The following is a 13,702-nucleotide window of genomic DNA, read 5'->3' on the forward strand; positions in this document are numbered from 1 at the left end:
GATGATAATTATAATAGTTTATTTATATTTTTCTTCAAAAGTTATCCATACAGACACATCAATTTTTAAAAATTTTCATCTCGAAATGAATAATAAATGTTATTCTTTTAATGGACGTATTATGACATTTTGGATTATTTTACTTTACTACGCTTAAAATAATTATCTTTACTGCGCTAATCAGAATCGTTTTCTTTTCTTTCAACACGCGATTTGCCAATAAAAAAAAAAGCCGAATTTTTAATTTCACTTCGAAAAATCAATTTTTCTTTTCGATTATAAAGTTGTTTGACTTTGGATCTAATTAAATCACTGTGAAAAATTTTTAAAAAAAATCTTTCACCTGTGATTTTAGGAGAAGAGCTACCGATTACTTCTGACTGTATATTTTGTCGTTTATCATAAAGTGAGACGACTTACTTCAGAATTTTCACTTCTAGGCCACATTATCAAATAGTAAAAGTAGGTGACTGCCTTGGGGTCAGAAAACATAAATGGACTAAAAAATTTCTATATATTCTTATTGCGATATTTTCTGAGTATATTAATTTTATGCTTTCCTTATACTCGAAGTCATTAAAATTAAATTCAAGCCTCATTTAAATGTTAAAGCATAATTTTAATATTCCTAATTAATTACTGTTCACAGGTTTTGTATTTTGTTTCAAAGTAAAGTTTGTAATTAAAACTAAGGCCAATTTTATTATTAAAAGGTATTTAGATTGGGATCAAAAGTTTTTTTTTTTTAATTTCGTTTAAAATTGATTTTAGATTTGAATCTTGAATCTCTTTTTAATATGCAAAATAATGAAACGAGTTCTCTCGAAAGAGATAAATAATTAAATGATTTGCTAAATAGTTTATTAAAATTTGCTATTAAGCCTGCTTATATAGAGAATTAAAACCAATAAAAAGATTTGGTGTAGGTTTGGTATATGTACACACTTGAAACTTCGAAAATCGTTCAAAATATCGAATATTTTTTTATTGCTTAATAATGTTATCTGATCCTTTGGCTTTCAAACGATATCAAGATGTTGTCAATATTCGAAATATTTCTCGAGTTATAATTATTTTTCTTGAGGGGCTTTCATTAAAAACTCTAGTTACGGTGTTTTTTTAAAACTTATTTTATGAAGAATGATAGTTTGACATTGTGTTGCTTCATTCAAACAATCATGACTCAACAAGAAATGATCCAAATACAATTGTTTGTATATCAAAATAATCTGTATGAAATAGCGGATGTTTTGTGCCTCAATCAAAGATATATATATAGAAATAAATTTTTAATAGCTATTTAAAAGTTAAAATTAGAGAAAAAAAATCTCGCTTTTTCTATTCATCATTGATGAAAAAATTGTTAAAAAAAAAAACTATATATTTTTATAAGTTGATTGAAGCAGATAACATGAAGACTAATATTAGGCATTATTTCCAACTAGAGTTGTGTGTCTGTACAAATTAGAATTTAAGATATCATGTTTCAAAAAATAGGCTAATTAGCTCATTAAATATTATTTAATTAATTAATAATTAGTGTAATATGGTTTTTCTCACTGAAATGAGTTTAAACGTATATTAATGACCTACTGTGAAAAAATTGGATTTTTAAAGTTAAAATTAAAAAAAAAAAATCTTCTAGTGTGTACGTACACCTTAAGAGGCGAAAAAGGAGCACCGAGACCTAAGTACGCCTACGAGGCTTACTCTGACGCTGTTTCAATGATTAAGAAAAAAGAAAATTAGTAAAATTTATGAGGCTTCGTTAAAATGAATATCATTATATTTGTAAAAGGATATGTTATATGTCCGAAAATGTTCAGTTTTCATACTGATAAAATATTAGATTAGTTATATTAATGTCACGTTTTGACATTAATGTATCTAACAAATGTTATTTTAGGAAGAATTTCGTAATTTTGAACTACGGTCAAATGCTAAGACAGACATCTGAACCTCTTTCCGCACTTCTGCATTAAACCCAAATGCTATAAGAAACAACCTGTGGAGAACAATACTGTGGAAATAAATAATTTTAAAAAGTCACAAATACGGTGTATCATGGATTTGAATTTTCAACAGCAAAGGCATATATACATTTCTTTTTTATTTCAATAAATTAAGGCAGTTTTCAATTAGTTCGCATTTCAAATATATCCATTTAAAGTCTCAATTGACTTTAACGGATAAGATATTTTGATAATTCTTTCCTTTATTAACTTACAAAATCAGGCTCTGAAAATAAAATTCATTTGATAATATTAAATGAATTCTTTTCATACCAACTATCCACAAATGAATAAAAGGAATAAATCATTTCAGTAAAGAAGATATGTCAGAGCTACAAAGAAAATGGAATTTTCTGGGGAGAAAAGCATCTAAATTACAAATAAATTTGAGATGCTATTTTTGTTCCACTGCAAGTAATAAGAAATAGAAAAATAATAATCAGTTGCTTTAAAAAATGATTCCTACGTAGTCGGTAGGATTCGAACCTACGCGGAAAGATCCCAATGGATTTCTAGTCCATCGCCTTAACCACTCGGCCACGACTACGCACACAAAACAGTCATCTTTATATGTATTCAAATATTTGCATATCTGCCGCTGTGTTGTGTTGCATCTTCTGGAAAGGTGATATTTTTATGATAATACTCAATGAGATATTTTTATTGAAGTTCGTCTTTTATATAATGATGGACATGAAATCTTCCACGAAAAAAAAAAAAAAAAAAAAAAAAAAAGGAAAGTCCTAAGATCGGATAAAAGAAAAGATCAGTAATTTCTGAAATCTAAAATAGACTGTCCCGTTTCAACAATTCTTAATCATAGTGCATCTTATTTCTATTCATAAGTATTTTTTATGTATTTAAAAGGAAAAGAAAGAAATTTAAAAAATACTTTTCTATGTTTATCTTTAAATGCAATGGAAGGATAGATTCTACTTACATGAAAAAAGAAAACTTCGAGCGTAGTTGGTAGGATGCGAACCTACGCGGGAAGATCCCAATGCCCCCCCAATGAACACATGAAATGTTTAACTACGCTAAGTGCTTTAATTTCTTTTATCGTAAAAAATCTAAGAATCTCTTCTCTGTATTTACACAATGATAGCTACAAGTTCATTGAAGTGAACAGTAATATGTTATAAGTCAGGTTTCATTTAATGACCGATAAACCAGAACGGAGCCATTATAGCTCAGTGGTTAGAGCGCTGGTCTTGTAAATCAGGGGTCGTGAGTTCAATCCTCACTGGTGGCTTGATGAAAGTGGTTTTTTTTTTTCTTGCCCTGTGTTTCGATAGCTATCGTAAAAAGAAAGTTTTCATTTCAAGGGCGAATCAAACGCAGAGCCATCATAGCTCAGTGGTTAGAGCACTGGTCTTGTAAGCCAGCGGTCGTGAGTTCAATCCTCACTGGTGGCTTGATGAAAGTGGTTTTCTTTCTTGCCCTGTGTTTCGATAGCTATCGTAAAAAGAATGTTTTCACTTCAAGGGCGATTGAACAGAGCCATCATAGCTCAGTGGTTAGAGCACTGGTCTTGTCATACAGGGGTCGTGAGTTCAATCCTCACTGGTGGCTTGATGAAAGTGGTTTTTTTTTTTCTTGCCCTGTGTTTCGATAGCTATCGTAAAAAGAAAGTTTTCATTTCAAGGGCGAATCAAACGCAGAGCCATCATAGCTCAGTGGTTAGAGCACTGGTCTTGTAAGCCAGCGGTCGTGAGTTCAATCCTCACTGGTGGCTTGATGAAAGTGGTTTTCTTTCTTGCCCTGTGTTTCGATAGCTATCGTAAAAAGAATGTTTTCACTTCAAGGGCGATTGAACAGAGCCATCATAGCTCAGTGGTTAGAGCACTGGTCTTGTCATACAGGGGTCGTGAGTTCAATCCTCACTGGTGGCTTGATGAAAGTGATTTTTTTTTCTTGCCTTATGTTTCGATAACTATCGTAAAAAGAAAGTTTTCATTTCAAGGGCGAATCAAAAGCAGAGCCATCATAGCTCAGTGGTTAGAGCACTGGTCTTGTAAACCAGGGGTCGTGAGTTCAATCCTCACTGGTGGCTTGATGAAAGTGGTTTTTTTTTTCTTGCCCTGTGTTTCGATAGCTATCGTAAAAAGAAAGTTTTCATTTCAAGGGCGAATCAAACGCAGAGCCATCATAGCTCAGTGGTTAGAGCACTGGTCTTGTAAACCAGCGGTCGTGAGTTCAATCCTCACTGGTGGTTTGATGAAAGGGGTTTTCTTTCTTGCCCTGTGTTTCGATAGCTATCGTAAAAAGAATGTTTTCACTTCAAGGGCGATTGAACAGAGACATCATAGCTCAGTGGTTAGAGCACTGGTCTTGTCATACAGGGGTCGTGAGTTCAATCCTCACTGGTGGCTTGATGAAAGTGATTTTTTTTTTTCTTGCCCTATGTTTCGATAACTATCGTAAAAAGAAAGTTTTCATTTCAAGGGCGAATCAAAAGCAGAGCCATCATAGCTCAGTGGTTAGAGCACTGGTCTTGTAAACCAGGGGTCGTGAGTTCAATCCTCACTGGTGGCTTGATGAAAGTGGTTTTTTTTCTTGCCCTGTGTTTCGATAGCTATCGTAAAAAGAAAGTTTTCATTTCAAGTGCGAATCAAACGCAGAGCCATCATAGCTCAGTGGTTAGAGCACTGGTCTTGTAAACCAGGGGTCGTGAGTTCAATCCTCACTGGTGGCTTGATGAAAGTAGTTTTTTTTTCTTGCCCTGTGTTTCGATACCTAGTGTATAAAGAATGTTTTCACTTCAAGGGCGATTGAAGACACACAGCCGTCATAGCTCAGTGGTAAGAGCACTGGTCTTGTAAACCAGGGGTGGTGAGTTCAATCCTCACTGGTGGCTTGGTGAAAGTGATTTTTTTTCCTTGCCCTATGTTTCGACACCTAGCGTATGAAGAATGTTTTCACTTCAAGGGCGATTGAACAGAGCCATCATAGCTCAGTGGTTAGAGCACTGGTCTTGTAAACCAGGGATCGTGAATTCATTCCTCACTGGTGGCTTGATGAAAGTGATTTTTTTTTCTTTCCCCATGTTTAAATACCTAGTGTATAAAGAATGTTTTCACTTCAAGGGCGATTGAACAGAGCCATCATAGCTCAGTGGTTAGAGCACTGGTCTTGTCATCCAGGGGTCGTGAGGTCAATCCTCACTGGTGGCTTGATGAAAGTGATTTTTTTTTCTTGCCCTATGTTTCGATAGCTATCGTAAAAATAAAGTTTTCATTTCAAGGGCGAATCAAACGCAGAGCCATCATAGCTCAGTGATTAGAGCACTGGTCTTGTAAACCAGGGGTCGTGAGTTCAATCCTCACTGGTGGCTGGCGTTTGTAAAAGAGTATTTTTGTCAATGAATGCTCAATATTTTACAGAGAAAATCATTAAAAACAAGTTATACAAATTATTAAAATGGAAATTTTAACAAATGCTTAACACAGGGAGCAAACTGACAGGGGAACGACGGGGTTAATGAAAAATATAATTTTCAGATGTGGAAAAAAATATATATATATAATTTTCAGATGTGGAGAAAATAAAAACTTTTACGTAAACACTAGGATTAGAACCTACGTGGGATGATCCGAATAGATCTCTAGACCATCACCGTAACCACTGGGCCACGACTACCTGCTTAAGGAATGCATTATGTACTATCACTATGATGTATCAGGTACATATACTATATTGATATCAATATTATTTGGTTTATCTATTGCAATGCTCTGTAAGTAATTAATTTTTTCAAAATTAATTACAGAGGTGGAAACAAATATTTCAGAAGTAATTAATAATTTCTTTTTGCTCTAAGCCGGTGGACTCAGTTAAACATTTCCAAAAAGATTGCGCATTCTATTGCATTTATTAATAGTGTTGACTTTAGCCCTTTGGATCACTTGCTGTCATTGGGATAATATCGCTTAATAGGCGCCGCATCTGAATATTCTTTACTATCTGAAAGCATAATAAGTAAATAATGAAATTTAATATGTGATTGCTACACCAAAATTATAGATTTATCAAATATCGAATGAAATTGTCGCATATGGATATGGTAATTTAAGAGTTAAAAGAGCAAGAATGGCTTTGGAATGTAAACTATAACCGGTTACTTTGACTCATCCGAAAGCACACGGACAAATCTGATTGATTGGACCACCGCAACAGCAACACTAGCGAGAATTATCTTTGATTCCTAACAGCCATCACCGGTCACAGTACAACCTTTCCCGTGGGAGGCACATCCCGTCATCAATAGGAGGTAGTCGACCCACCACCATTTCTTTACCCAACGGTTTGATATTTAAGTTATTGCGTTTTCAAGCTATCCCGTTTACATTTTCTGAAAGTATAGACCAACAGAAGTCAACTCCTTGTTGGATTTGGCTCAAAATATTGTTACGAAATTTCCGGGGTTCGTTGGATAGTGGGGCTTATATGGTGTGGAGAACGCTCAATCACCAGGCGGCAGTAGAAAATAAAACAACGACGTTTATTTACACGAAGATACACAGGACAGCACAAAGACGACAACTATATACAGCACAAAAGACGATTATCTTCAGCCGAGACGTGCAGCATACAACAGCATACACAGTAGCATACAACAGTATACACAGCAGCATACAACAGTATACACAGCAGCTCTACTTCGTCGCTGCTCCGCTAGTCCCTGGAAGACGAGTTCTTGACCGTCGCTTCCGACTACTCTTCGACTCCACTGGTCCACGACCCAATTCACCGTCGACTCCCCGGCAGCTGCAGCTCCTTTTATAGGTCTCAGGAGGCGGGGCTAGAAGCCTCTAAACCAATCAGGAACGTTCGAGGCGTAACTGGGTTCCTACTGGACGGATCGGGAAAATTCTTGATGTTTCGGGTATAATCTATTTTGGCGCCAAAGTCGCCAAATTCGTCGCCAGGTCGCCAAATGGTCGCCAAGCTCTGGGACCTCCTATGGAACCAGCTATGCTGGGAAACAGCATCACAGGTTCGTAACAATATGGTAAATGTTATAGATATATAGATATTAAAGATGTACAGATGTTAAATTTGATAGATGTAAATTAGAGGGTATATTTGTTATATAGATGTTAAATTTGCGTGCAAATTTTATCTACTGGCTCTATTTGTTTGGTAATTATCGCGTGAACTTATATTCGAATAGCAGATTTCCTTTGAACGGATTTTGCTTAAAAATTTATAGAAATCTAGAAATTTGGTGTAAAGACTGTATAACAAAATCCTCTGTAAAATAAGGCGTTTTTGAGATATCACAGACAGACAAATATTTTCCAAAAATGTGATTTACAAACTCAGGAGTTCTAAAACGTAAAGATTCGTCAAAATTTCGAGTTCTAATTTTTTAAAGATTAGTATAGTTTCTTTGTACTTTGTATATAAAAAATTAAAAAAAAAAAAGGAAATTTTGCATTTGATTTTGTTACAAAAATTGCTGAGTTTTATCAAACTTTGATTGAAATTTAAAGTTAGCGGGATTGGTTTCGGTGAAACTTTTTCGCATACTCCCTAATAAATATGACATTCCCCGAAATTCCGTATAGAAACCGTGGAACTTGGGCACGCCATGAACGCCACAAATTTCAACAAAATGTTTTGTTTATATTTTTATTTCCAGATTTCCGCAAATGAGAGTTGTGCGTTTAGTAATTTATTTAAAAAAAATGAATTTTCTATTTTGAGTGACTCTCTTTTGGCTAACTGAAACGACAATTTGGCACAGAAACACAGTTATAACAAGATCACATATCAAATTTCATTCATTTTAAAATTCTTGAGTTGACGTGTATACATGTATGCGGATGTGGAAAAACAGATCGTCAAACAGTTGACTAAATTTTGTACGGATCTATACTTTAAATTGTAGCGATATGAGAAGCGCGAGGATAGAACCTGGGACCTCGTGGTTCGCAGTCCAGTAACATAACCAGGATACAAAAGCATATGCTCATGTAGCATAGTTGTTCACTGGCTTATATGCTATTCACCACAGACTCTCCCTCCATTGAATCGGAGGTGAGACGAACGATATGGCTGTTGAGTGGTGATGTATTTAGCTGTTGTCTAATGGGCCTACACCCAGTTGAGTAGCTCCAAACGTTATAGCGAGCGGGTGAGTGAGTCGTTTCTGCGTCAAGTGAGTCTGACGACTTTTGTTGCGGGTAGATGGCGCCACAATAGCTGTACGAAGGTTGAAGGTTCATCGTCTGAGGTCACCAATTTGGTGGATTGTGATAGAGAGGATAGAAGCTGGGACCATGTGGTTCGCAGTCCAGTAACATGACCAGGATACAAAAGCATATGCTCTTGTAGCGCAGTTGTTAACTGGCTTATATGCTATTCACCACAAAATCTACACTGTGCATAATTTTTTAAATCTATTTAGCTTTCTACTTTTTGTATTTTTATTATTATCATTATATATTGCAATTTATTTGATTTCAAACAGATCGAAAAACTTCCTATGAACAGATTTTGTTCAAACTTGATTGAAATCACCGAATGCACTGAATTTCATTTGTCTGGCTCACAATGGTTTTGAGTTATCGTGTCTGCAAAGGGAATTCCAAAATGTTTTTCATACTCACGAAGATCTGAAACTTGAAGATTCATCAAAATCTCGCATTCCAATTTTTCAACGATTACTATACCTTTTTTTTTATATACTTCTTTAATGAAAAAGTGAAAAAAAAAGTTCTCTCTGTATATATATATATATATAGTTCTCTAAAATCGAGAGTTAAATGCACTAACGATTTTTTTCTTTTCACATTTAAAATTTTTAAGTCTTTAATATTTAAATACTATATTGACGGCCAAAATTGTTTCCATTCACGCTTCTCAATTATGATGGATGATCCTATATGTACGTATTTATTACTTTTTAAAAACATTTTAGATATCCTCAAATGCCTCATTGGAGAACACGGTGAGATCCAAATGGATTGCACCTTTAACCACTCAGCCTCGCTACTTCCCTTAAATGTCACAAAAGGGGAATTGATTTACTTAAGACATAGAAAGAATAATTAATTCCATACCATTATTATCACAATCACATAAGAATAATTGATTCCCGTTAATAATGATATGAAGAAGGATTTTTTTTTTAAATAAAATGATTTTGACTATTTGATAAGTTTTGAAAAGAAGTGCTTGATCATAACTTTGCTATGACGAAGTTCTGTCAATTCTTTTTTAATAATGTTAGGGGCCATTTATTTAAATTTAATTTACATAAAATCTGAAGACATGGGTCAAATGTCTTAAGCGATGATCACACGCGGAATAGGTAATACCTACCATAGGAAGTTTTTATATTACAGTTGCCAGGTTACATAAATATCAGATGCGATACCGATTAAATAGTTAAATGTTTAATGTCACTTGAAGTGATTTATTCATACTAATGACGCACAAAAGCAGGTTCAAAATGCATTGCATCATTTTTTCAATAAAGTACGGGAGACAAAATAATTTGTAATTTATGGCCTTAATGCCGAAATTTCCTAACAATGGCGCGCCTCTCACGTACTTATAAAAGAACTTAAAAATTTGATTCACTTCACCCGACATTATACATTACAAATATTGACATTTTAAGATTTATAACAAATTATAATATATTCAGAGAAATAACATGCTTGCAGTCCATCTGGATTGAAGGGGGACATATAGGAGTTTCCAATATTATAATAGGGACTTACAAAAATAAAAATAACATCTCCTGTGACAAAACGACGATGCATCCCTCAAAACGAGCCAACAAAGACCTAGGAGAAACACTGGCAGATTACATTTTCACCTCCTCCGAAATGGCATTAGAGGCAGCTCGTACGCTTCGGAAAATGTGTACTCGATGAAAGATTGCATCGACGGGGACATTAATTTCCTCTCATCCATATAGGTAGCATCACATGAAAATAGACAAACATTTTAATACAACATATATACATTCAAAAAAATTTTTTTGCCACAAGGCAAATTATGAACAATTTGCCTGTATACAAACTGGACATTGACATTTTAAATCAAAATTTTATCTAAAAATTTGGACAAACCACTTTTAGTTAAAGGTTTTGTTAAAAGGTCAGCAAAATTCATTTTAGTATTTATATACTTTAAAGTGAAAAGTTTTTCTAAAACTAAATTTCTGAGATAATGATATTTTATATCAATGTGTTTAGTACGCGAATTTTCCACAGAAGATTTAGAGAACTCAATTGCAGCTTGATTATCACATAGAAGATAGCTAGTTAAATTAGCTTTTATTATATTATGTTTTTCGAATTCCTTTAATATATGGATGATCCACACAAGTTCTTTTGCCGATTCACATAACGATATATATTCACTCTCCATAGTGGACAAACTAACACATTTTTGTTTGAAAGTCATCCAAATTACTTGTGAATGATCAATAATCGAATAAAGATCAATATAGCCAAGCAGTTTGAGTAGAGTATTCCAATGTACTTATCCTGGATTACTTTGAAATTGAGATAAGATATTAACGGCATAACAAATGTCAGGTCCCTTCCTACCTGAAATAAACGATAAACATCCCAAAATATTTCTATACGGGAGTTTTGACATTTCCGTAATCTCAGCTTCAGTACTAGGACATTGGGTTTTGGAAAGAACTGTACCAACTGCAATAGGCAATGAAACAACAGGATAGTTATACCTTTTACATTTATTGCAAACTTTATGGATATATTCCGACTGATGAATGAAAAATTCATCTCCCATTTCTTCAAATTGAACTCCAAGCAAAATACGCGTTTTGCCCAAGATTTTGAGATCAAAATGGGCACTTAAACGATTTATTACCTTTTCGATTAAGATGTCTGTTTTTGCAAAAATGACTATGTCATCGACATAAAGTAGCAAAATGACATTATCCTGATACGCATATACACAATTTGTCCAATCCAATTTCTTAAAGTTTAAATTTTCTAGCACAGAGTGAATTTCTAAAAACCATTCCCTCCCAGATTGATGCAAACCATATAATGCTTTATTTAAATGACATACGTGGTCAGGTTTATAAGGTCAACAAATCCTTGTGGTTGTGTCATAAAAATGCCTTCCTGTATTGTGGCATATAAATATGCACATTTAATATCAAGTTGACAATGTCGCCATTTTTGTTTACATACCAACACAGAAAAACACATCCTAATAATTGAAAAATTTACCACAGGACTGAAAACCTCATCATAGTGAATACCTTGAATTTTTCTAAAACCCTGAGCCACTAGTCTTGCTTTATATCGCACTATAATACCCTTTTCATTAAGTTTTATGGTATAAACCCATCGACAACCAATAACTTTGCCATTTGCAGGTTTTGGAACGAGATCCCAAACTATACGTTCTTTTAAAACACTAATTTCCTCTTCCATAGCTTTATACCATTGATCAGCCTGGGGGGATCTCAAAGCTGTGTTAAAATTAACTGGGATTTGAACCTCTAGTCAATCTGATACGTTGGCCTCTTCCATATGTACTATTCCTGAATATTTATTTTTTCCAGAAAAGTTAAATAATGATTTTTCATACTTTAAATTATGTGGCTTACAGTATTCCTCAACATCTTTATGACAATGTAGGCGTGCTTTCGAACCTTGAACGTAATAAATGCCAGTTCTAGACTTATCTTTACGTGGAACAGCTCGTCTTTCCCAAATAACCTTATCGGAATTTTGATTGTTATTCGATGTTCCCTCCCGTTCAGAGATATCTGGTTTTGGGGTTCTACGGATAACCGGTTGTTCCAATTCTTCCTCAGATTCGGTACTAGACTCTATTGATTTTTTGCGAGGGTCCAGCTTAGCTCCACTGCTTTTTGGTTCTTGAACCCTATCATCATCAAAAGATACATTAATAGTTTCTATTATTTTTCTCTCATTAGGTAACCATATGCGATATCCCCGGGTTCTTAATGCATAACCCAACATTATCCCTTTCCTAGCTTTCATATCGAACTTTTTCCTTAGTTGTTTAGGTACACCTAAATAAGCTGTGGATCCAAAAGTCTTTAGATGATTTACAGATGGTTTACGACCACCATAAAGTTGAAAAGGAGTTAAAATCTGGTTACCATGACATACACGGTTCCAAACATATGAATGACATAACAATGCTTCAGCCCAAAAACCCTTAGTCAAATCACTAGTATTAAGCAGAACTTTTATTCCATCTACAGCAGTGTAGTTGTAACGTTCGGCTACTCCATTTTGTTGGGGCGAATATGCGTTTGTTCTTTCAGCCTTAATACCCAAATCATCTAAATAGGATTCAAATTCTGTATAGCAAAACTCAAGGCCATTATCGGTTCTTACATTTATGACTTTTGAATTTAGAAACCTCTCGGCCCTTTTCTGATAGTTCAAGAAATGCTTAAATACTTCAGTTTTCTCCTTAATTGGGTAGACAGTTACTTTTCTAGAAAAGTCGTCAATGATACTCAAAAAATATCGGTACCCGCCAATAGCAACATCAGGAAAGGGACGACATAAATCCATATGTAATAACTCAAGTGGTTTAATAGATCTAATTTTACCAATAGGTTTGAAAGATTTATGACGAGATTTAGCAATCTTACAGGGTTCACAATTTAAATCCATGTCCTTTAATTCGGGCATTCCAATTACACTTTTGTTCTTACTAGTTCGTATAATGTCGTTTTTGTTAATATGACACATTCTATTATGCCAAACAATTAACTTATTTGCATTGAAAGTGGAATAGTTTTGGACTTTTGATTTAAACTTATGAACATCTTTATAATGGGAATTTGCATTTACATTTTTATGGTCTGGATGCACTTCAATTTGGGGATTTACACAAAATAGACCATTAACTTTTTTGGCTACAAATTGTTTGCGACCATCTTTAGCATATACAGTAATCTGGCCATTTTTACAAGTAAAAGTCGACCCAGCTTTATCAGTGAGTGATCCGGAGATTAGATTTTGTCTTAATTTCGGAGAATACATTACATTCAAAAGATTTACAATTTCCAACTCACCCTTATTCCGGAAAATCATCTTTACAGTTCCAATTCCTTCTATATTATACTGTACACCTCCAATGGCTACGGAAATGGTTGTTCCTTTCACTGGTCGATAGTTCTGGAGAAGACTTCGGTTTCCACAGAAGTGTGATATAGCAGCCGTGTCGAAAATCCAAGACGTGTCTTCACCTCCTTGACTTAAATTGGATTCCGCTATGAAGCTGCTTCTAGGAACATTTGATTTTCTTCCCTTTTTCCTCGTCTGCTGGAAATTTCTTTTGTAGGTAGAATTTTGCTTGCTTGTTGTAGACTTCAAAATGTTAATGCTTGTATCAGACTGGAAAACGCGGGATTCATGGTCTCTCATGGCTTGCTTCAGTCTCGATTCTTCTGCAAGAAGCTCTTGGAGAATCTTGTCGAACTTGAATTCCGTGTCATTCCATCTATAGATGTTTTGAACGATACTATTGAATTCAGGCGGCAGGAAACGAATCAGCTGAAAAGCTCGATACCAATCACTTATTGGTTTACCAGCATCTTTTAGTTGGTCAACTATTCTTTTAATACGTGCTGCGTAAATCCCAATTTCTTCCTGCGGGTTGATTCGACAGGAAAAGAAAACGTCGGTAAGTCCTATTATTCG

At 34.6% G+C, this 13,702-nt stretch overlaps 14 non-coding genes across 14 annotated transcripts; 13 read left to right on the forward strand and 1 right to left on the reverse strand.

The window, feature by feature from the left end:
- Positions 1-2,477: 2,477 nt before the first annotated feature.
- Trnas-aga (transfer RNA serine (anticodon AGA)) lies at positions 2,478-2,559 on the reverse strand. The gene has a single exon. It is a non-coding gene; the product is annotated as a tRNA-Ser (tRNA).
- A 632-nt stretch (positions 2,560-3,191) lies between these two features.
- Positions 3,192-3,264, forward strand: Trnat-ugu (transfer RNA threonine (anticodon UGU)). Its single transcript has one exon. It is a non-coding gene; the product is annotated as a tRNA-Thr (tRNA).
- Positions 3,265-3,354: 90 nt separating this feature from the next.
- Positions 3,355-3,427, forward strand: Trnat-ugu (transfer RNA threonine (anticodon UGU)). Its single transcript has one exon. It is a non-coding gene; the product is annotated as a tRNA-Thr (tRNA).
- An 84-nt stretch (positions 3,428-3,511) lies between these two features.
- On the forward strand, positions 3,512-3,584 carry Trnat-ugu (transfer RNA threonine (anticodon UGU)). The gene has a single exon. It is a non-coding gene; the product is annotated as a tRNA-Thr (tRNA).
- Positions 3,585-3,674: 90 nt separating this feature from the next.
- On the forward strand, positions 3,675-3,747 carry Trnat-ugu (transfer RNA threonine (anticodon UGU)). The gene has a single exon. It is a non-coding gene; the product is annotated as a tRNA-Thr (tRNA).
- An 84-nt stretch (positions 3,748-3,831) lies between these two features.
- Trnat-ugu (transfer RNA threonine (anticodon UGU)) lies at positions 3,832-3,904 on the forward strand. The gene has a single exon. It is a non-coding gene; the product is annotated as a tRNA-Thr (tRNA).
- An 88-nt stretch (positions 3,905-3,992) lies between these two features.
- On the forward strand, positions 3,993-4,065 carry Trnat-ugu (transfer RNA threonine (anticodon UGU)). The gene has a single exon. It is a non-coding gene; the product is annotated as a tRNA-Thr (tRNA).
- Positions 4,066-4,154: 89 nt separating this feature from the next.
- Positions 4,155-4,227, forward strand: Trnat-ugu (transfer RNA threonine (anticodon UGU)). The gene has a single exon. It is a non-coding gene; the product is annotated as a tRNA-Thr (tRNA).
- A 247-nt stretch (positions 4,228-4,474) lies between these two features.
- Trnat-ugu (transfer RNA threonine (anticodon UGU)) lies at positions 4,475-4,547 on the forward strand. The gene has a single exon. It is a non-coding gene; the product is annotated as a tRNA-Thr (tRNA).
- An 87-nt stretch (positions 4,548-4,634) lies between these two features.
- Trnat-ugu (transfer RNA threonine (anticodon UGU)) lies at positions 4,635-4,707 on the forward strand. The gene has a single exon. It is a non-coding gene; the product is annotated as a tRNA-Thr (tRNA).
- Positions 4,708-4,796: 89 nt separating this feature from the next.
- Positions 4,797-4,869, forward strand: Trnat-ugu (transfer RNA threonine (anticodon UGU)). The gene has a single exon. It is a non-coding gene; the product is annotated as a tRNA-Thr (tRNA).
- An 85-nt stretch (positions 4,870-4,954) lies between these two features.
- Trnat-ugu (transfer RNA threonine (anticodon UGU)) lies at positions 4,955-5,027 on the forward strand. The gene has a single exon. It is a non-coding gene; the product is annotated as a tRNA-Thr (tRNA).
- An 85-nt stretch (positions 5,028-5,112) lies between these two features.
- Positions 5,113-5,185, forward strand: Trnat-ugu (transfer RNA threonine (anticodon UGU)). The gene has a single exon. It is a non-coding gene; the product is annotated as a tRNA-Thr (tRNA).
- An 88-nt stretch (positions 5,186-5,273) lies between these two features.
- Positions 5,274-5,346, forward strand: Trnat-ugu (transfer RNA threonine (anticodon UGU)). Its single transcript has one exon. It is a non-coding gene; the product is annotated as a tRNA-Thr (tRNA).
- Positions 5,347-13,702: the final 8,356 nt, after the last annotated feature.

The sequence above is a fragment of the Argiope bruennichi genome, chromosome 10 (assembly GCF_947563725.1).
Source record: "Argiope bruennichi chromosome 10, qqArgBrue1.1, whole genome shotgun sequence".
NCBI classification, from domain to species: domain Eukaryota; kingdom Metazoa; phylum Arthropoda; class Arachnida; order Araneae; family Araneidae; genus Argiope; species Argiope bruennichi.